Here is a 21044-nt window from a genome sequence, read left to right as displayed (position 1 = left end):
ACAGTATTTTGCTATTTTGAATTGTTTCCTTATGATAAATTATCATGAATGAAATTACTGAATCAAAGCATATAAAAATCTTTATAGTTTTTGCTATGTTTTGACATATAGTTTTTTAAATAATGTAATTTGTAATGTCATCAGCAGTAAGTACTACACTCTCCATAGTTACAGATTTTTATTTTTTTACAGATTAAGTGTGCCGTTCTCTCAAAGTAATTCTTAGAAATGCTTTAAAAATCAAAAATCAATTAAAAGTAAATCAAAAGGCAATAATAGAAGGTGTTAAACTGCAGTCTCCTGTCTGTCCCTTCCCCCCACGGTTCTCTGTTCTCCAAGTGGATGCCATCAAGTGTCTTCTCTGGTGGTTAGCCCGGTTCCAAAATAACTTATTTTGAATATCTTTCTAAATTTTAGATATTGTGTACTGTGTATTCCTTCTATAGAAACTGAAGATGTAGCTCTTTTAAATCCCTCTCATACTCTGATGTCCCTCTCACAGATACATGTCTACTCTTCCCATCAAACAAACCCAGTTTTCAACATGTAAATTGAAATCAGTATTCAGAGTTTTTAACTATCATAGTTATGCATATACTGTTTAATTCAGAACCAAGTTGAGACTTTCTGCTAGATTTCCTTTCTTGTACAACTTTTTGGCTGGTGTTCTGTGGAGTTAATAGCCTTTTATTATTTTGTTAATTTAGTTTTCTTACAGTCTTGGCCTAAATTATTCCCATAATCTTCACTTCTCAGTCCTAGTTTCCAGGAAGTCAAACTTGTCAAATAAGCTATTTATTGTCATAGGAATTTTGGAAAATTCCTGCCAGAACTTCAAGTCTTACCTCATCTGCTTCAGTTTGCCTGGTTTTTCTCTAAGGTTGGACATATATCCATCATCCTCACCCTTCTTGTTGTTTTCCAGAAAATTCTCTTCACCTCTCTCCTGTGCTGGATCCATTACTTCATGGACTTCATTTACAAAGGACCTTTGTTGTTGGTTTTGCACGCCTAGCATCTGAAGCATTTTCTGTGATAAAGGAAATCCTCATTCTTATGGACAATGCAAGAAAGTAATGATTGACTTACTGTACAGTAGCTGAAAAGGCTAGATTCTCATTTTCACTGACATTCTTTTATCCAGGACACAAATGTGTGAGCTAGGATGGCTCAGTCAGATGTGTTCATGGCAGGGGCGCCTGGGTGGATCAGTCGGTTAAGCATCCGACTTCAGCTCAGGTCATGATCTCACGGTTCGTGGGTTTAAACTGTACATTGGGCTCCATGCTGGTGGTGCAGAGCCTGCTTGAGATTCTTGCTCTCTCCTCTCTCTCTGCCCCTTCCCTTGCTCACTCTTCCTCTCTCTCTCAAAATAAATAAACTTAAAAAAAAATATGTTCATGACAGTAACTTGGCTCATGATGTGTCAAAGAGGGGCCAGGGAGTGCTCTTTCTGAAGGCAGCAGAGGTAACAGTGTTTGTAAGGTGGGATTCTTGGTGTGGGTAGGGACAGCTCAAGGTCCCCAGCCAATACCTGCAGGGACCTCTGGTACCTAATTGCCCTCTCCCATCCCTGTGATGTTCCTGCTGCTTTCTTAGTACCACTACCGAAGCCATGCTTGACCATGTGGAACCCTACCAGAAACTCCAGTCTGTAAATAAGTGTTTCTCCCTAGTAGTTTTGCTCACGTTTGTTTCCCACCAAGTGTCTGGAGCCATGTATATCTACATTGCAATTCCCGAGGTGTCCGCAGGTAAGATCTCTGGTGGCTTTGTGTGCAAAATAAAAAGGACTCATTAATCCATTTTCAAATTTTTCATTAATTAACTTTTTTGCATCCAAAATCTTTTAAATAACAAAGGGGTAGTTTTTGTAACCACGGTGAGCCCATTGAACACTGGTGAGCTCAAACTTCTGGGGTGCACGTAGGGTGTAGTGTGGCTGCACAGGGTTCCTCCGGCCTTGTAAGAATGCCTGTACACTTCTCGCCTTTCCGAGGAGCAGAGAGCAGGACAGTGCCGTAGCGGTTGGGAGAGTCCAGGGCCAGCCGGTTGAAGGTGAGGATCTTGCCCCCACCTTGAGGATGAAGTTTCCGCACATAGCTGCTTACGGTGCAGCACACACTCTTTTCAGTTTGGGTACCTCCTGTACACTGAGGTCACTCGTTACAGTTCCTGCACCCACAGCTTTTTTTGTCTTCCTGGTCAGGATGCTTCATCCTCCAGATCATCCAGGAAAGGGACAGAAGCAGCTGGTTTGGTGCGACTCATGAACCACCTCTTCAGCACAACTTGGTTGAAGGTGGAGTTGGTTTGTTTGGGAAGAAAACTGCACAGCCTGACCAACAGCAGTGGGTCGGTGTCCTGGCTCTCGGGTTCTTAACCTTAACCTTTTGGCCCTTGTTGTGGAGGATGCCAACTCTGATGATGGCACCTCTCCCACACCCCAACCTCAGCACAGCTCAGGAGGTGTAAAATGTTACATTTCTCTGGTGACAGTGCTGTGGAATGACTTGTGTTGTAGCCCCTCCAATGATACTCTACATTATCCGTATCTTCTGGATAAACTCTTCATCAATTAATCATCCAGGCTCCTCATCTTCTTTGGAACTAGGAACTGTTCTAGAACTGTTCTAGAACTGTTCTAGAACTGTTCTAGAACAGTTCTAGAACTGTTCTAGGGCTGCTTTAGAGCTTGGAGATATATCGCACCTTCCTTGTTTATTTACTCCCTTGTTTTGCTGGAAACCATTCCCCAGCAACTTTCAGTAATTATATGGAAGGAGAAAAGTTTTTGAGAACACCTATATTAGAATTTTTTTTTTTATATTCTCATAGTTGATAGTTTAGACTTAAATTTTTATTTATTTATTTTTTAAAAATGTTTACTTATTTTGAGAGAGAAAGTGAGAGAACACAAGCAGGGAGGGGCACAGAGAGAGAGAGAGAGAGAGAGAGAGAATCCCAAGCAGGCTCTGTGCAGTCAGCACAGAACCCAACTTGGGGCTCTATCTCACCAACTGTGACATCATGACCTAAGCCGAGATCAAGAATCGGTCGTTTGACTGAGCCACCAAGGTGCCCCTAGACTTAAATTTTTAGGTAGCAAAGCAAGACTCAGGATTTTAAAAGCATTTTTACATTTGTTTTATTACTTTCAGCATTGCTACTGAGAAGGCTGATGGTACTTTTATGCCCAGACCTATGCCTGTGAATTTTGTCTCCCTTTTACCCGCAAATTTTCAGGATCTTCCCTCACTATTCAGATGATGAAATTTTGCAGTGATGGGCTTTGGTGTGAGTTCTTTTGTTTTTCAATTCATTTCTGTTGGGTACTTTAAGCTCTTTTCAATGTGGAGATCCATGTATACCAGTTAAATTAGGGGAATTTTCCTTGTTTTAATTTATTTCTTTCTTAATTTTCCCTCTCATTTTCTCTGCTTTCTTTATCTGGAACTCTTATTATATAAATGCCGGATTTACTGAATCAATCTTTTTTTTTTCTCATATTTTCTCTCCTATTTTTCTTTGCTCTTTTTTTGTTTTATTTTCTGAGAGATATCCTCAACTTTATTTTTCAATATTTATTTTATTTTTAATTTACTATATTTTAATTTGCTAAGACTTTTTTTCTTCTTGTTATCTGAAATAACCTCCTTTTATGGTAGCATTCTGATTTGGGGCCATAGGTGAATGTTTCTCTCATTTCTTTAAGGACAATAAAATATTTTAAAACTTTTATTTTGTTCCTTAAATTCACTTGTCTCTGTTGTTGTTTTTCTGTATGTTTTAATTTTCATGTTTTATACTGGAGACTTTCTACAACTGGCTTGTGGTCCTTGGCCTCTCATTTATATTAAGAATGAAGCAATAGGGGAGCCTGGGTGGCTCAGTGGGTTGAGTGTCTGACTTTGGCTCAGGTCATGATCTCCCAGTTCCTGAGTTCAAGCTCTGTTTCAGGCTTTGTGCTGACAGCTCAGACCCGGGAGCCTGCTTCAGATTCTGTGTCTCCCTCTTTCTCTGTCCCTCTCTTGCTTGCACTCTCTCTCTCTCTCTCAAAAAAAAAAAAAAAAAAAAAAAAAAAAAAGAATGAGGCACTAAGAGCTTTATTGGAGCCCCGTTTTCTCAGGTGGGGCTGGTTTACTGATGAATTTTACCCAGGGGAGAATTCAGGCTTTTTGTTTTGTTTGAGGGGCTCTCCCATTGTTGGTATGGATAGGATTTAAAAAAAATTTTTTTTTTTAACATTTATTTATTGTTGAGAGACAGAGAGATAAAGAGACAGAGCATGAACAGGGGAGGGGCAGAGAGAGAAGGAGACACAGAATCCAAAGCAGGCTCCAGGCTCTGAGCTGTCAGCACAGAGCCCAACGTGGGGCTCGAACCCACAGACTGCGAGATCATGACCTGAGGTCAAACTGGACACTCAACTGACTGAGCCACCCAGGCATGCCAGGATTTTTTTTTTTTTTTTTTTTAATCTAGTTTTTCCTTCTTTTTCCTGCTTGGGGGATTTAGATATGGATGTTAGTATTACAGGTACCAGGATAGTCAAGGGACTGGTGGACTCAGTGTTTAGTAAATAAGTTACCACTCAAATTCTATTTTTAGTACATTACTTACCTCTTCCCTTACCTATGCTTTATATCCTTAAATAAGATCCTCCATTGTTCAGCTTTTCCAGAGACTAAACCCTTTATCTTTAGCAGAGGTAGGAGAGAGATAATTACTTGGCTGCTTGCGATACAAGAAAATATAGCAGCTCTTTTTAAAGACTTAGCCACTTATCTTGCATTCTGCTCTGCCTTGCATCTTCACTGAAGTAACTGATTCCTTCAATTCTTCAGGCTCCTGTGGTGTGAAACAGCTACATTCTTGCTGTTAATCCCTCTTCTCACACACACACATAAACATCTCCATTCAGGTCTCCTAAATTAGTAATAACTGCCTAGTTGGCTTCCAGTTTCCAAAATTATTTAACGTCTCTTTTCTACAGTGCTCCAGTTTCTTTCTTCCTTCCTTTCTCTTTCTCTTTTCTTCCTTCTTTCCTTCCTTCATTCCCTGCTCCCTCCTTTCTTTCTTTTTTCTTCCTTCCTTCCTTCCTTCCTTCCTCTTTCTTTCTTTCTTTCTTTCTTTCTTTCTTTCTTTCTTTCTTTCTTTCATTTTACACTTTGTGAGCCCACCCTTTTTTAATTACTATAATTTTTTTGAGTTTAGATGGATCAGAAATAAATGTATATGTTAGATTCACAAAGTTTAACCAGAAAATTCTAAGTATGTTTCTTTCTTTTGTTTTCCTTTTCCTTCATTGGAGAGAGAGAGAACAAGTGGAGGAGAGGGGCAGAGGGAGAGAGAGAGAGTCTCAAGCAGGCTCCACACTCAACATGGAGTCTGGCATAAGACTTGATCTCACAACCCTGGGATCATGACCTGAGCCGAAATCAAGTCAGACACTCAACCGACTGAGCCACCCAAGAGCCCCTAAATAGGTTTCTTTGTAAGTAAAAATCAAGGTACTGAAAGATCCTTCCGTGGGCAGATTGGATACCATATCCCATAGTGGGAATGGAAACTTGGAATTGTATAAATTCTCTCCCTGGGTGTTTTCATGTATCTACTCTTCATAAATTGGCATTTGTTAGGATTGGTTTATTCTAGAATTATATCTTTCTGCTTTTGCTTTTACTGTACTCAGTACTAGAAATGTATTGTTGTTATTTTATCTTATAGGCCTCACTTCTTTTTCTATGGATAAGATCATTATTAACAAAGGATTATAACTCTCATCACTGACATTCCAAATTCTAGTTCTGTATTTTCTAACTTAGGGGAGTACATTAATTGAATCTGTGCTCCTGAGGTTACTCTCCCACAATATCTATTCAGAAATACCTCTTTTTCTTCACCCTTTGAAGTTTTATTTCCTTTCTAATATAAGTTTGTTTTAAGATAATAAGCATATGTTAGATAATATTTGTGTAACTCTTATGCATTATTAGTTATACAAATAAGGCATTCTATCCCCCTATTTTCCTTTTTAATCAACAACAAATTTTAAGCGTTTAGTCAATATTAAACATGTAGATAGAGGGGAAACAAGAGTCCAGAAAGGTTAGGGATTGAAAATTTATCAGGCATAGAGATGCAAAGAAAGAATAGAAAAAAAAAATAACACGGTAGCCATTATAGGTCAAGTTATCTTCTGAGGTAAAAAAAAAAAAAAAAAAAAAAAAAAAAAATTATTTTCATTTAACTACATTATATAGCATATATACTCTGAATTTTTTTCTTCTTTCAAAATGAAATGTTGGAAAAATATTGCTAAATAATATATGTTGTTACAAGGTCACCAATGAAATCCGAAACTTCATACCTAACAGTGTTTCCTTAAGAGGTTGATCTCCATGGGACCAGAAGACAGAGTATATTGCATATTTTGTTTCCAATTTTAATGGAACACAAGTAAAGCATTTACCTACATGTATAAATACCAATGGACTACTTGAAATGGAGAATTACTTTCTATAGAAGTCCGTACAATTTCATGCTGACATCCCTCTGCCTATGAAACTGTAGGGAAAAGAGTTGGCAAAATTACCTTTAGAAGTCTCATTAATCTATTTATCACTTACATGTTATCAATGACTTGCTTTATTGTGAAAAACACTGATCAAAATGCCTATCCTATAATAGCTTTAAATGAAAACAAAACAAGTTATACAAGATAGAAGAAAAATGAATACATTATTTTTCTGCCTTAGACATACAAGGTATACTTTTGAGTAAATAAAAGATTACTAAATGCCTTCTGGCTCTGTTGCTAGCCCAGTGTTACCATGACCACTATTATCTAGTTAAAGAATGTTTGCTTGTTCTTGAGTGAGATGACTTAAAGCAAATCATTTTTGTTTCCAGATTAGAAGCTTGTTCTATGGAATCACCTCCCACCCCTCTTTGTGTTTGGACTAGCAAATCTATTTTCTTTCATATATTTTATTTGTCTGATTCAAGAATCAAAACCTTAGATTCTTGAAGACAGTAGATTCGTAAATCAATGGGTATATTGGAAATGGATGTTTTAACTTTCATTATGCTTCTTTCTTTGGAGAGGATCGATGTTTTAACTTTCTTTTTAAATGCTTCTTTCTTTCTAATGCTTTAGGCTTCTTATTCTAATCCTAGAAGCACCTTGCCCTAGTCACTGAATCATTTGCTTTGCATTGATTCAATGTAAGATACTCTTTTACATTCTGCACATGTAAAATTTTCCAGAATAGGTACTTAAAAATGTCCACATTTTTAAGATTTAATATTCTATTTTAAGAGAAAAAAGTGCAGTTTTGTCCTCCATTTTTATTTTGCAAATACTTCCTATCTTTACTCTGTCTTCACCAAATTACATGAATACTTTTTTTTTCCCCCTTTCCAGGCTATCTGCTGCTATATGAACAGGGATTCTCTTTTAGCTTGCTACTGCATTTCAATCAGCCAACAGCCTATCTTTCAATAATTAATTCATCATAGAACACACTGATCCTACCCTTCTGGAAAGGACACACATTTCCCACATTTTACAGTATTGATTTAATATTTTAATTGTTGGAATTGAGAATTGAAAAATGATTGTTGCTTTTTCAACCAGAGTGGTATATGTGCAGAAGATAATAATAACAATAATGCCTTATTTTACTAATTTAAAAATTAACCCCACCCTTCCACCACAAACACATACATTGGGATATCCATCTCTGATATTGGAACACATCTACTAGTAATTTAATTGGAAATTCTCCCTGTCTTCCTCCTTTCTTTCTTTCATCCCTCCTCTCCTTCCTCTTTCCCTTCCTTTATTTAATTTAAAAATTTTTTAATTTAATTTTTGAGAGACAGACAGAAAGAGCGAGCAGGAGAAGGACAGAGAGAGGTAGAGAGAGAATCCAGAGCAGGCTTCACATTGTCAGCACAGAGCCTGACTTGGGGCTTAAACCCACGTGCCATGAGATCATGACCTGAGCAGAAACCAAGAGTTGGACGCTTTAGTGACTGAGCCACCCAGGTGCCCCATCCCTTCTTTTGTTTGTTTTTCTTTCTTCATGGATGATAACATAATGATAATATGTCTTAGAATAAATGCAGACTTTAATTGGAAAAGATAGCATAGCTACAATTAGTTGAACTCTTACCACATGTTCATGTGCATGAGGTCTTAGTTTTTTTCTATTTTACTGATGAGGAAACTTAGGCCCCAAAAACAAGCAGATCACTCAAACTTATATATCTGGTAAATGGTAGCACTTGAGCTGATATTATTTTAGTCCAAAGAGTGGACTTCACATAAACTTTACATAAACTAAAGTTTCATTTGTTCACTATATGTGAAGTATACCTGAACAGAGCTCTGAAGTTGTAAAATAGAATCACATATGTTAAAGATGGAAGAAATTTAGAAGACATCTATTCTACATCCCTTATTTTGTAGATTAGAAAATAACTCCAGGTAGGTTAAGTGATTTCCTCCAGGTATTACATTTTGGAAATTTGCAGACACAGGGCTAGGACAAAAATCATACATACTTGTAGGAACAAATTTGAATACCATAGATATACATAAAGAAAAAGTGAAATTGTGCTCTATCTTAACCTGGAAAGATTTCTCCTTTCAGAGATACAACATTTACCCTACAATTTTCAGATCATACTGAAAAATAGGAACCATGATGAAAGTATCTGTAAATGTAATTCTTTAAAATTATTTTGGAAGTCCAAAGGAAAATATTGCTGCACATACAACTCTTCTAATGTGTGCCCTAATACTTTTATTAAAAGAGGAAGAATTGATATATATAACAAAGACTTTCATAACAATTCCTACTATGTACGAAGAATTCCTTATGTATTAACTTATTTAGTCCTCATCAGAAAGTTTTGCAGTGAGAACTAGTACCTCTGTTGCCATTTTATGAAGGAAGTAACAAGAGTTTGGAAAGGTCGAGCAACTTACGAAAGGTAAGAATGGGACAACTGACGACTCAGACTCTTTGGCGGTGAAGATTTGAGTTGCTCAAACCCTGGCTAATTGAGGTTCTGGCTGATGGTAGAGGTAATGACCAATGGGTAATGGAAGAAGGAAGCCAAAGATATTAATTAAAGGCATTAATTAATTAAAATGACCTGTTACAGAAATGAGGACTATAGAAGCTTCACAAGATTTTTTGGACAGGTGTACATGAGTGTGTGTGTTTGTTTGTATGCTAACCACTTTCTTCGACTCTTGCTTTCTCTTTATGTTAATTAGACACTTGCTATTGGTGGTTACATTTACAATTTTGACTTCAGGTAACAGTGGGACTGTTACTGAATTTGAGGAACAATTAATATAGCTAGTAATGGATGCAATGACTTGTCAGACTATTTCTCATTTGGGGGAAAAGAATAAAATCTTCTCTTTTAAGAAGGATAATGGTACATTGTTACATAAAGTTGTTTTGCTATATGAGGTTGTTTTGTTGTTGTATGGAAGCTAAAAGCCAGGGGCAAGGAAGTCCAGAGTCAAAGGAGTGGGCTGTACTCCTTTGTCTATCTGTTGCCTATCACCTCTAATTGACCTTTTTGCCTGCTCTGTGAAAATGGATCTGGGCCTTTTGCCTACTGACACAATGTTAAGTTTTGTTGCTAAAGAGCAATGGAGAGAAAATGTAGGTAGAAAGGGTTTTGTTTTCTGGTTTTGGAGTGTTTGATCCCATGGCATGGATAGCTTCTTTACTGCTCAGCTTCTGAAACTCCTCTGGTGGGCAGTTGCACCTCCAGCAGCCAACTTCCGTGTGGTGGGTAGAGTCTTCAGCATCGGGCTCCTGCAGGTCATGGCAGCCAGCAGCACCTAGTAGCCAAAGGCTACCACTTGGGTGGTTTGGTAGTGAGAAGCACCTCTCTGTGAATAGCTTTCACCCACGTTTTAGAGCTCGTTTCCAGCAATTTCTGCCAGCTAAGCATCACAGCAAATTCTGTGCCATTCAGTGGGTCACAGCTACACCCTCTACTATGAGGTCTGTATCTCAGCCCTGGGGGATGGGGGATAGTGTTCTCTCTCAGCAATAGGGGTAGTCATTGCTCCTTATACCTGTTGTTCCTATAATTTTTAGAGGTCTCTTTACTTTTTACTAGCCAATATCTTCTTATTCCAATCCCTCATTGTAGTTAATAGTTCATTATATTAAATTTCCCCTTTTTAAATTACTGTGTGATTACTCTCTCTTGATTAAATTCAAGGCTGTCTGACCTCAATTTCCATGCTTTTAAACCACTACCCTGTACTACTTTTTACCATTAACAGAGATCATTTAAAGCTGATAATAATGTGGCCTTGAATTTTTTAACAGCTAAATAATTAATAATTAGGGTAGTAGAATCATAACATTTAAAGGTGGGGAAGAACATTAAAAAATAATTCAGTCCAGTATCTTTCTTTTTTATTCAGATATGGAAATGGAGGCCAAAATAACGAAAATTATGCTGAGATCCATATTTTGCCTTTTTTGGTATCACTATTACCTATCATAGAGCCAATATTTATTAAGTATGATTTCCGTTAAAATGAGTGAATATACTAGAAAACATTTATTGAGCACCTTGCCAGTAGCTACAGGTGGAGTGGTGATTTAGATAGAGTTGTTTCCTTCCATAGGTTTTCAGTCAAGTAGCAAATTTGAGATAAGAATAACAACTTTGTTTAAATCTAATCCCTCTTTGCTTTGGATATTATTGCCAAGCTGGTTGTGGGTTGAAATCAAAAGACAGTTTTCTTTGTGCAGTCTTTGAACTCATTCTAAGGCTGTATAAGGATAAGCATCATGTGGACATATTTAGGCTTAACTTTAATATAGCTATTAGAACCTGTTATCTTCTGGAACAAGTTTTGTGTAGTTACTCTAAAAGCTTAATTCCCAAAGCACACGTTTATGATTTTATTTTTGTACTTATGGGGACAACATATTTACACAAAAATTCCAAAATCTTTTTGGATTTTAATTTAGCAGGAACCTTCTTACTTCACTTTCTGGAATGATGGATGACAAGAAATACGACCACAATCTAGTAGTTTGTGACATATCTTGAATATGTAGCTCATGGAATTTTAATAATAAGCCATGGCTGATTTTGTTTATGAGTTCTGATAACTTTAGAAATTGAATAAATAAATGTCTGTCTTTAGCACATCTTCATCATTGGGGGGCACTGTGTATCAGAGCATTTCACAAAAGTTAGAATAAGTCCTATGTTAAAAAAATAGAATTTCTAATAATATATTTTATGTAGATAAAGTTTTTTGTGTGATAAAAAATTTTTCTTATGTAACATTCATTAGCACACAGCCAAACTGAAGGAGATCAGAAATTTAGTGGCTCTTTTCATCCCATTTCATAATTTTAAAATATATTGAAAAGCTAAGAAAAGTGAAAGTTGCTGGACTCTGAGAACAAACAAACAAACAAACAAACAATACTTTTATTAAATAGTGGTTGTAATGTTCCCTTGTTGCATATCACGAAGTCGTAATTTTAACCATTCACTTCGTGTCCAGTATCATCACCTTTATATTTGTGTTAATACTTAAATTGGTGACATAAATTTAATATCCAGGACATCATGAATATTTTTGAGAGTATCACCTTTTCTGCTTTCTTTTCCTTCTCTGTCTTACATTTCTGTGTCCATTTCTTGATATTTCTCCGTTCTTAAACTTGCTTCCCTTAGCACACACTTACTTCTTGCCTGACCAGAGTTTCTGCTGACCTCTGAAAAGTCATGGCAGACATATATTCTGCACGGATATAAGAGAATAAGGATTTAGTCCCTTGCTTCTACAGATCCTTCCAGAGATCATTCTTCATGGTACTTTAAAATGTCTATCCTAAAAATAATAATTTAAAAACTAATGTGACTAAAGTCTCAAAAAATAAAAACCTTTTATGATCTATAAACAAGGGAAACCACATGTTCCATCTTCATGTATTTTCTTCCAATTTTTCAATGCGTTTGGGAGAAATAATTCGGAAAAATTCTGAAGGAAGTGGGCTGCAGTGAACTGTGAGAACATTTGAACATGTTGCACATACTCTGGGGAGGGCAGCAGACGGAGGCCCTGCCTGTTACATTCTTTACCAGTGAGAACATGCACCTCTCTTATGATTGGCCTGGAGGGATCACAAAGAAAGAGAGACAAACCTGCCTCACAAGATTCATTCAGTGAGGGGTGGAAAAAAGGGCTGAAACTTGTCTTCGTCACTGGCATGATAATTGCTAAATATGGAATCCATAAAGAAATGACGAAAATCTGGGATGATGATATAAATAATTTCTGGAAATATCCATCATTCACCTGTAAAAGTAAATCAATACTATATTTGGATCTTAATGCATTAAGAATGATGCAATCTTCAATTAAATTCTTTTCTTCAGTTAGCCGCCCTCCTCCAATTTCTACATTCGGGTGATAGCCACCAATGTGACTTTTAAGTTGCTGGCGTGTTTGGCTTACTGTAAACGGTCATTCAAAATACTTGTTAAGCATAGCTTTCTAAAAATGTTCATAATAGCAAATCTAATGCTAAGTTGAGAGAGATTTTTCTAGGATGGAGAGTTTTGTTTTTTCCCTAGTCATAATGGCAGGGTGAATTCTATGACCAGGTTTATTCCTTTCAGCATAACGATGTTGGCCAACATGAATTGACATAGTACAAATCAGTGGTGGTCAGTGTGGATTTTGAAGTCATCTATTTTGCATATTTTAACGTCCTGTAATAAAGAGGTCTATGACTAATATTTATATTTGAAAAGCCTTTTTATGTGAGACACATTAGTAATTATTTCTGGCCTTAGAGTCCACAAAGAGATAAGCTATTTTGAAAGAAAAATTAAACAGAATGTTCATGTATCTGTTTAGATGATAAAATAGCTTAATGGTTTTCATGAAACATATTTAAGATATATTGCTTTGAGACAATGCTTATATTTATATAATGGTGACGTTACATCCCTAATAAATATTCAAGCAACTTGGTTCCTGGTGAGCACCCTTTACTGAAGTTACCTGGATATCTAAATTTAGCAATTGGAGTATTTTCTGGGGTTGTAAGCAGACCTTGACTGTAATTTCAGTTTAGATCTTTTTGCATAATTATTTTGAAGTTGACATAATGGCGGAAACAAAAAGCACATGTGTGTGGGAGACAGAGACAGGGGAAAAAACAAGACAATATTTTAAAATAGCGTTTGATAGCTTACCAGGAAAAAAAAATTACCCATAAATGTTAACAAACAACAATAATAACAACTTATGCAGGGTTTTAAAAATTATGATACATCTATTCTTTATCGTTCTTATAGTGCGCAATAACTTTAACAGGATATATGTATTTGGTTTTTATTATAAGATTCACTTTGGGACCAATCATTTCACTGAAGAGGTGAGTCTGTTTTTAATGTACTTGGTCAGAGCAATACAGTTTTTAAAATTTGCTACTTATTTGGGACTAATTGCCACCCCTAATTTAAAGAGAAGAAAAGCAAAAGAAATAAGTTTTTCCTAGCTAGACTGTTACGTGAACTATAAACTTAGGGCTCGAATGAATTTGATACTTGCATAGTTCAGTATTATTCCTGTTACAGAGGAGGATACTTACGTCCTGAGAGGTGGCCTGACTTTCACAAATGCTCCTTGGAGGCATGGTTGGGAGTGAGAGGTAAGGCCTTTGTAGCCTTGCTCATTTGCCTGGTGAATCCAACTTGGTGAAGATGAATTTGTTCTCCTTGTTTTGTTTATTTTAAGCCCTTTGTATTTGTACATCTGATGCAAGCAAGTATTTTATCACAACAACTTCATTTATTATCTATTTCTAATAATATGCATGGCCAACCAACACTTTAAAACATTTTCGTTTTCTGTGTTAAATTCTTTTTAAAATCATAATTTAAAAATGGAGTATTTCCAAAACACTGTCTTTTAAGTATCAAAACAAAGAAATAGGGAAGAGAAGGCAGCATTATCCTGTGATTACAACAAATAAGAAACAAGGAATGTTGATCAGGGCCTCTTCTAAATACACCTGAAAGTTTTTTTTTTTTTTTTTTTTTTTTTTTTTAACGTTTATTTATTTTTGGGACAGAGAGAGACAGAGCATGAACGGGGGAGGGGCAGAGAGAGAGGGAGACACAGAACCGGAAACAGGCTCCAGGCTCTGAGCCATCAGCCCAGAGCCTGACGCGGGGCTCGAACTCACGGACTGAGAGATTGTGACCTGAGCTGAAGTCGCACACTTAACCGACTGAGCCACCCAGGCGCCCCCACCTGAAATTTTTTAAATGACTTTGGGTAAGTCCCTTAAGCTATTAGCACTTCTATTTCTTTATTGCAAAAGGTAATAATAGCTGTCCTCTGACTGTTAACCTTTAACCAATATGTTGTGCACTCATTGATTCTTCTTCCATTGAAATATTAAAATCCTTGATGTGTCTTTGTTTATGACTGGGCTGAATACTTTTTACTATCCTTCCAGCAGGGCTGTAGAAAGAAGACTGAAAAATAGATGAAAATTAATTCTTACATTGGAATTTCAGTTATGACTATGAACTTTTCTTAAGAATCATTTGATCAGGGGCACCTGGGTGGCTCAGTCGGTTGAGCTGTCTGACTTCGGCTCAGGTCATGATCTCGTGGTTCGTGCGTTTGAGCCCTGCGTTGAGGTCTGTGCTGACAGTTCAGAGCCTGGAGCCTGCTTTGGATTCTGTGTCTCCTTCTCTTTCTGCCCCTCCCCTGCTCGTGCTCTGTGTCTCTCTGTCTCTCAACAATAAATAAGTGTTAAAGCAAAACAAAAAAAAAATTCTAAAAAAAAAAAAGAAGAATCTTTTGATCAAATGCAGCTAGTGGATGGCAGAGGTTATCCTAGAATGAAACTCTGTGATCTCTAAGTCACTGGCTTTCAAAGGATGGTCCCCTAACCTGAAACACTGTCACCTGGAAACTTGTTAGGAAAGAAATACTTGGGTCTTATCCCAGGCATACTCAGTCAGAAAGTTGAGGCCCAACTATTTATGTTTTAACAAGCTCTACATCTAATTTTGACATATGCTAATATGTAAGAACCACTATCTAAACTAGAACAAACGAAAAATAAGACAGACTCCTAGAAGTCAAACCATCTCAGACTTGGCAGCAAAATTTATGTTATATGGTATATATACTTTTTGATGTTTGCACAGGAAGACAAGAGATTTGTGTTAAGTCTACATTGATTGCTTATGCTGACTTTACCACTGAAAATGTTGAAAGAAGTCAGGGAAATCTTAAAGTTTTGATAAGGTATTGAAAATAGCAGAAGGAGGTCATTAAGGAAAATATGGTTGCTGCTGAGACGTAGATGTTAGAATCTAATAATTTCTTCTGTTCACAAATGAAAGCTAAGAAAGGGTGCAGGGCATTCTGAAAGATTTAGCACATGTCACCAGATTATGATCATCTGAAAGTGTCACTTACATTCAGCATTTGTTTTTGTAAATAAAAGTTTGATTTGGTATTAAATTAATGATAATCTTGAGGTTTAATTTAGTTCTTTGAGGTTGAGAAAATCAAAGAAGCCAGAAGAATTTGCTTCATTACAAAGATATTAATGTTTTATATACTTTATACTGGTAGCAATTTTTTTTATAGTGGAAATAATTATGTTTCAGTGAAGGGGAATTATAAAATCAAGCTACTTTCATGTTGGACAAAATTATTTTTATACTTGTGGTAGTTTGAGCTACACTGCTGATACTAGCATAGAAGAAGGATATTGGCAAATATATTCAAGACTTAGTGTGAGCACTGCTGGTTGTATACCACTGGTTCTCAAAGTAATTGTTTTGGACAAGTGAGGGCAAAGAAGTAAGTTGGTTACAATTATCTGGAAGTCTTATTCTAACTTACTCATGTTCTTCAACGTCTTGCATTCCCCAACATCCATTTTATAATGAATTCATAAGGAAAAAGTGACTTAAATTATGTTAAATCTAAGAAGAATTGGTCTTTAAGAATACCTTAGTTATTTGCATTATCATCTCATCTGTAATATACATGTTATCTGTTCAAAGTAGGAGGAAAATATTACAGATGGGCTAAACTTCAATATCATATGTTTCTGTGAAAGTGGAAGAAGGGAAGCCCAGCAATTTCACACTGATTTTATTTTTTAATCTCTTTTGTAGAAGCTATCAGAACTTTTCTACCTATAAAGGATTTTTTTCCTCTTCAAATGCATCTACCTTTCTGTTCTAAATCAAACCATAAAGGATATTAAATGAGACTGTGAGTGTTGGAGAGGTCGGAAAGCCTGCCTTGGTCAATCAATATATCTTTGTAAAGAAGATGCCTCAAACTATGAAGTCACCTATTGATTGTTTAAAACCCTACTGTTGCCCCCAATCCTTTTGATTTATTATCAGTAATGGAATGATGTAAGTTTGCTAATATCCAGTTTCTTTAGGATACCGGTTTTCTGAATTGAAGTTAAAGACCACTTTAGACTTCTGAATTTGGGAAGCTGGTTAAACGAGAGGTGGAGAGCCTTCTTCATCTGATCTTCAGTGAACTGCTATCAGTGATCTTTAGACTTGATTAACCTCTTCTTGGCTGTCACCTCCCTGGGTAGTTCCACCCAACCAAATTTATTGTTCTGGTCAGGGTCCTTGGTCAGCCTCACTTCTTGCTTGGCCCTGTTCTTCCTCTGGTGTTCTCTTAGATCCATAGGCCCTGTTGCCCTCCTTTCAACGTCATCAGCTGTTTTCAGGTTGAGTCAGAGCAAGACCTTTTTTTAAAGTCCTAAGTCTGTTCCTGAAAACATACTCAAGGCAGAGATAATGCTGAGACAAGGCACAGCCAGTGTCGACGTAACAATTGTATATGTTGAAATTGAGGAACACAATACACTTTTAGAAATAAGATACGTATGATGCAGAGGTGGAACACAGGATCCCCCAGAAGAGATCAATTCATTTGTGACATGGCATTCTCTTAGCATCCTTCTCAACCTTTGTTTGTTTCCTATTACTTGATTCCTGTCTTAAAAGTGTGTGTTATGAAGACATGGTCTGTGGTTGTTTGGTTTTATACATGTAGTGCCTAACGTGCAAGTCCTTAAGAAATATGAGCTGGAGGAGTTTTGAAGAAGGAAATAGCACAGAGAAATGGGGGAAACAAAGAGATCTTCATCATGTGACATAGGTTGAATTTGAATAATTCAATTGACTATCTATGGGTAATAATCTATGGAACCATGGGTAGTACATGGACAGAGAGGAGATTGTCTGATAATCCCAGTGAGGGAAGCAGCGCAGGCCCAGGGAACATGGTCAGAGTGTAAAGGGTGTTCTGTAAAGGATGATCACAGGAGCAGAGAGTTCCTGTGTGGAATAGTAGAAAATGAGGTTAAACACATGAAGTGGACAGATGATGGAGAACTTGGCTTAGTGGTGTGCTGGAACTGGTTTGAATTATTTCATGAGAGCCTATTATGTCTCTCTTTCCACCTCCAGGAAATCAGCTATGATGAGAGTGTTCGCACTACAGAAATCTGCAAATGGTACAAATTAGGACACCTCCACACTCCTAAACACACACACAGGACCAAGTGTTGTTAAACATTTATAAGTGAATCACTGCATTGCATGTTAGGCTTCAGAGGTGGTACTTGTTTCTAGGGTCAAGTAAGAGATAGCAGGATGAGACCAAAATATTTGTCAGATTAAAAGGCACCACTTAGCAACAGCAGAGTGTGGAACTGTTGCAATGAACAGAAGCTAAAAATATTGAAGCTAGCAATTTTAGTTAGAAAGTAAAATGGCAAAATTGATGGTTTGGAAGGATTTCCTCATTGTGTCATTCTTTTGCAATAATATGTTGCTTTGATTTTTTTTCCCCTCAAGTTTCTTCAGATCTATAGGTAGTATATATGTAGGGAGGAGATTGCCCAATAATCCCAGTGAGGGAAGCAGCAAGGGTGCTTACCTGGTATTCTCTGAGCATCCTTCTCAACATTTGTCAGTTTCTCAATACATATTGCCGTGATTACTTGATTCATGTTTCAGAAGTGGGACTCCTCCCATTCTCAGAAAATCATCTTGTTCTGGGATAACCTCAATTCTATAGAAAGCTGTGACAATGAAATTTTTAAATTTTATTTGCTTTTATATTTTTAAGGCTATGTTTGTGCTGATAAACAAGGAGATTAAGTGCTTTCTTATGTAAATAACACATTAGAAAAAATGGATAATGTACAAAGGTATAAAAGAGAAAGTACTCATAACTAAATAGATAGCCATTTGTAAACATTTGTTGATTATTCTTCTAGGGCTAATACAATAATTTCAGTTTCCTTTCCTTCTTTCACTTGTATTTGTTAGTTTTATCACCTTCTAATAAAATACTTAATTTTATTTAAAAAAAAATTTAATGTTTATTTTTTGAAGTTTTATGAAAGCCCATAGATGGAATGGACAGGCTCTCTGGAGGAGGTGATACTTAAACTGGGTCTTCACATTTGAAAATATGAGTTCTTCAGAAAGAGGAGTAGAGAATGTCATGCAAGTTTGAAGATTTCTCTAGGTAGAGATATGGAGAATGAATTTCAGCCCCCCCTCCACCAAAAAACCCCCAAAACCAACAATAAACAAAAAAAACCACTTGAGCAAAAGTTCAGAAACATATATTTAGGGTGCGTGGGTGGCTATGTTGGTTAAGCTTCTGGCTCTTTGACTCAGGCAATGATCTCATGATTTGTGAAATGGAGCCCCGCATCAGACTCTGTGCTGACAGGACAGAGCCTGCTTGGGATTCTCTCTTCCTCTCTTTCTACCCCTCCCCCACTCACACTCGTGTGCTCACTCTCTCTCAAAATAAACAAATAAACTAGATGCTCTAGAATTCTGTAAGTGTTTCACTCTGTGTCAGTTTGGAAGCCATTCGAAATTTTGATCCAAAGAATGACAAGTCCTGTATTGGTTCTTTACTGGATTTCTCTGGTTGTCATGTTTATGGTAGACTGTAAGGGATCAAAGTTGAGGGTAGAGAGGCAAGTTATAAGGTTATTAGAGTCTCCAAGTGAGCCATGTTAAGGACTCAGACCATGGTGGTAGTAGGGAAAGTGGAAGGAAGTGGTCTAAGTCTGGGTATGTTGTGTTTTGAAGATAGGGAATTTGTTGACATGGTATATAAGGGGTGAGAAATGCATAGTATTTGAAGAAAACTATGAGAGTTTATTCTAAGTTAATGATAGGATGTTATGACTATTAATTGAGACAGCCAAATACAAAAGATTTGGGATAAACAGGGTGTTTGTTGTTGTTGTTGTTGTTGTTGTTGTTGTTGTTGTTCTGTTTTTGTTATTTATGTTTCTAGGGACCTTTAAAATTTTGGTGGCCTATTAACATTCACATAGAGCTGTCAAAGTGACATTTAGATTTAGGCAGGGGAGAAATCTTGACTGGAGAGATTTATTTGGATGTCGTCAGCATAGACAGTTTTAAAGCATTGAGACTGCAAAAGGTTGTCAAAAGACTGCATGTAAATAGGAGAAGAGAAGAGATACAATGCCAAATCCTGGGGCTTTCCCACGTCAAGAGTTCAGGTTGAGGAGGAGAATTAGCAAAGGAGATTTAGAAGAAGCAGCCAGTGAGGTAGTTGAGAAGATGTGGAAATGAAAGTTTATCAAGATTGCTGTTGCTTGCTTCACGTTCCTCAGGGAAACATGAAGCAAAGTCATGACCTGAAAGTGAAGACGTGCTATGGAGGTATGGATGCTTAGGTAGAGGAGAACCTATGAACTAGTCCTTGTTGATTGGCAGTAGGGAAATGAATGGACCGAGGAAAAACATCTGGGCAGCATAAAAGTTTCCTCCCACCCTTTCCTGCACGAACTGTGGGTGCAGTGATGAAGCACAGTAGCAGTCTTGCTATCATAGAATAAGAATTGTGAGGACAAAAGTTTCATGTGAGTGAATGGAAACAATCTTTAATCTGTTCTGGCATTTTGGAGCCATTCTACTGTTCCTTCATTTACTTCTGGACTTCATGGTACGTGGGAAAAAAAAAAAGGCCAATTTTGTTAATCCTTGGTAGTCAGGTCTTTGATATCCATGCTCCTGTACTCTATCCTAACTTCTTCCACAGGCTTGGACTTATTTGTTAGATGATGAGTAGTCATTGAAGTTTTTGAAGAAGAATATGATATAACTAATACTGAGATTTAGAAGATCGCTCTAATATGGCAGATGGGTTTTCCCAAAGTATACATTACCTCTGCTTCTTGATAACAATGGTTTGACTTAGTGTCAAAAACGATTTGCTACCTCATGTAGAATCTACTGCTGCTTGTGGCAGGAAGTTTTCAATCAAAATTCATTGAGATAATGGTTTTAACTGGTCTTTTTTTTTCTGCTGTGAAATTATTAGGTGAATGCAGTGGTGTCAAAGATTGCCTGAGAATAGATTGCTGGGGTCTTCAAATTTATAAAAGTGGACTTCAGGTTTTTAAGGTGGATTTTGGACACTTTGTCAATGTTCCCATGCAGACAACTCTCAGAGTGGAGATTGGCCTTCAAAATATGATAAAAGTTGTATTTTATTATTCAATGTTCTATATTCATTTTGGGTTGATCAATATGTGTAAATCTTTTATATAATCTTTTCTCATTAAATAACAAAGATGGGTTTTTAAAAATTGGGATTATTTTGACATTATGTAAAGTTTGGCGAGTAATAATCTTTTCATGAACTATTAAAATTCTGTGAGATATTCTCTAATTTGGGACATGTCTGCACAGATTTGTGTGATGCTGTTCTGTGGGTACCGGAAAAGTTCGTGCAAACATGGCACGTTGTCCTAGACAATTTATTTTATGGCAATAAATTAAAAGTTTCATTTAAAATAACTACCAATTTAGTAAGAAACAAAATATAAATTCTCAAAATTTTGAAGATACACGGAAAAGACTTAAAAATGGTGCTTTTAACACAA

General features: G+C 36.7%; 1 pseudogene; it reads right to left on the bottom strand.

Annotated features, from left to right (window-relative positions):
- Positions 1-1768: 1768 nt before the first annotated feature.
- Positions 1769-18110, bottom strand: LOC109266221 (ribosomal protein L18-like; annotated as a pseudogene).
- Positions 18111-21044: the final 2934 nt, after the last annotated feature.

This window comes from Panthera pardus, unplaced genomic scaffold, assembly GCF_024362965.1.
Source record: "Panthera pardus isolate Hobbes unplaced genomic scaffold, ASM2436296v1 HiC_scaffold_16, whole genome shotgun sequence".
Classification (NCBI taxonomy): Eukaryota; Metazoa; Chordata; class Mammalia; order Carnivora; family Felidae; genus Panthera; species Panthera pardus.
Note: the sequence above shows the minus strand (reverse complement) of the source record. Positions and strands in the feature narration are given on the sequence as shown.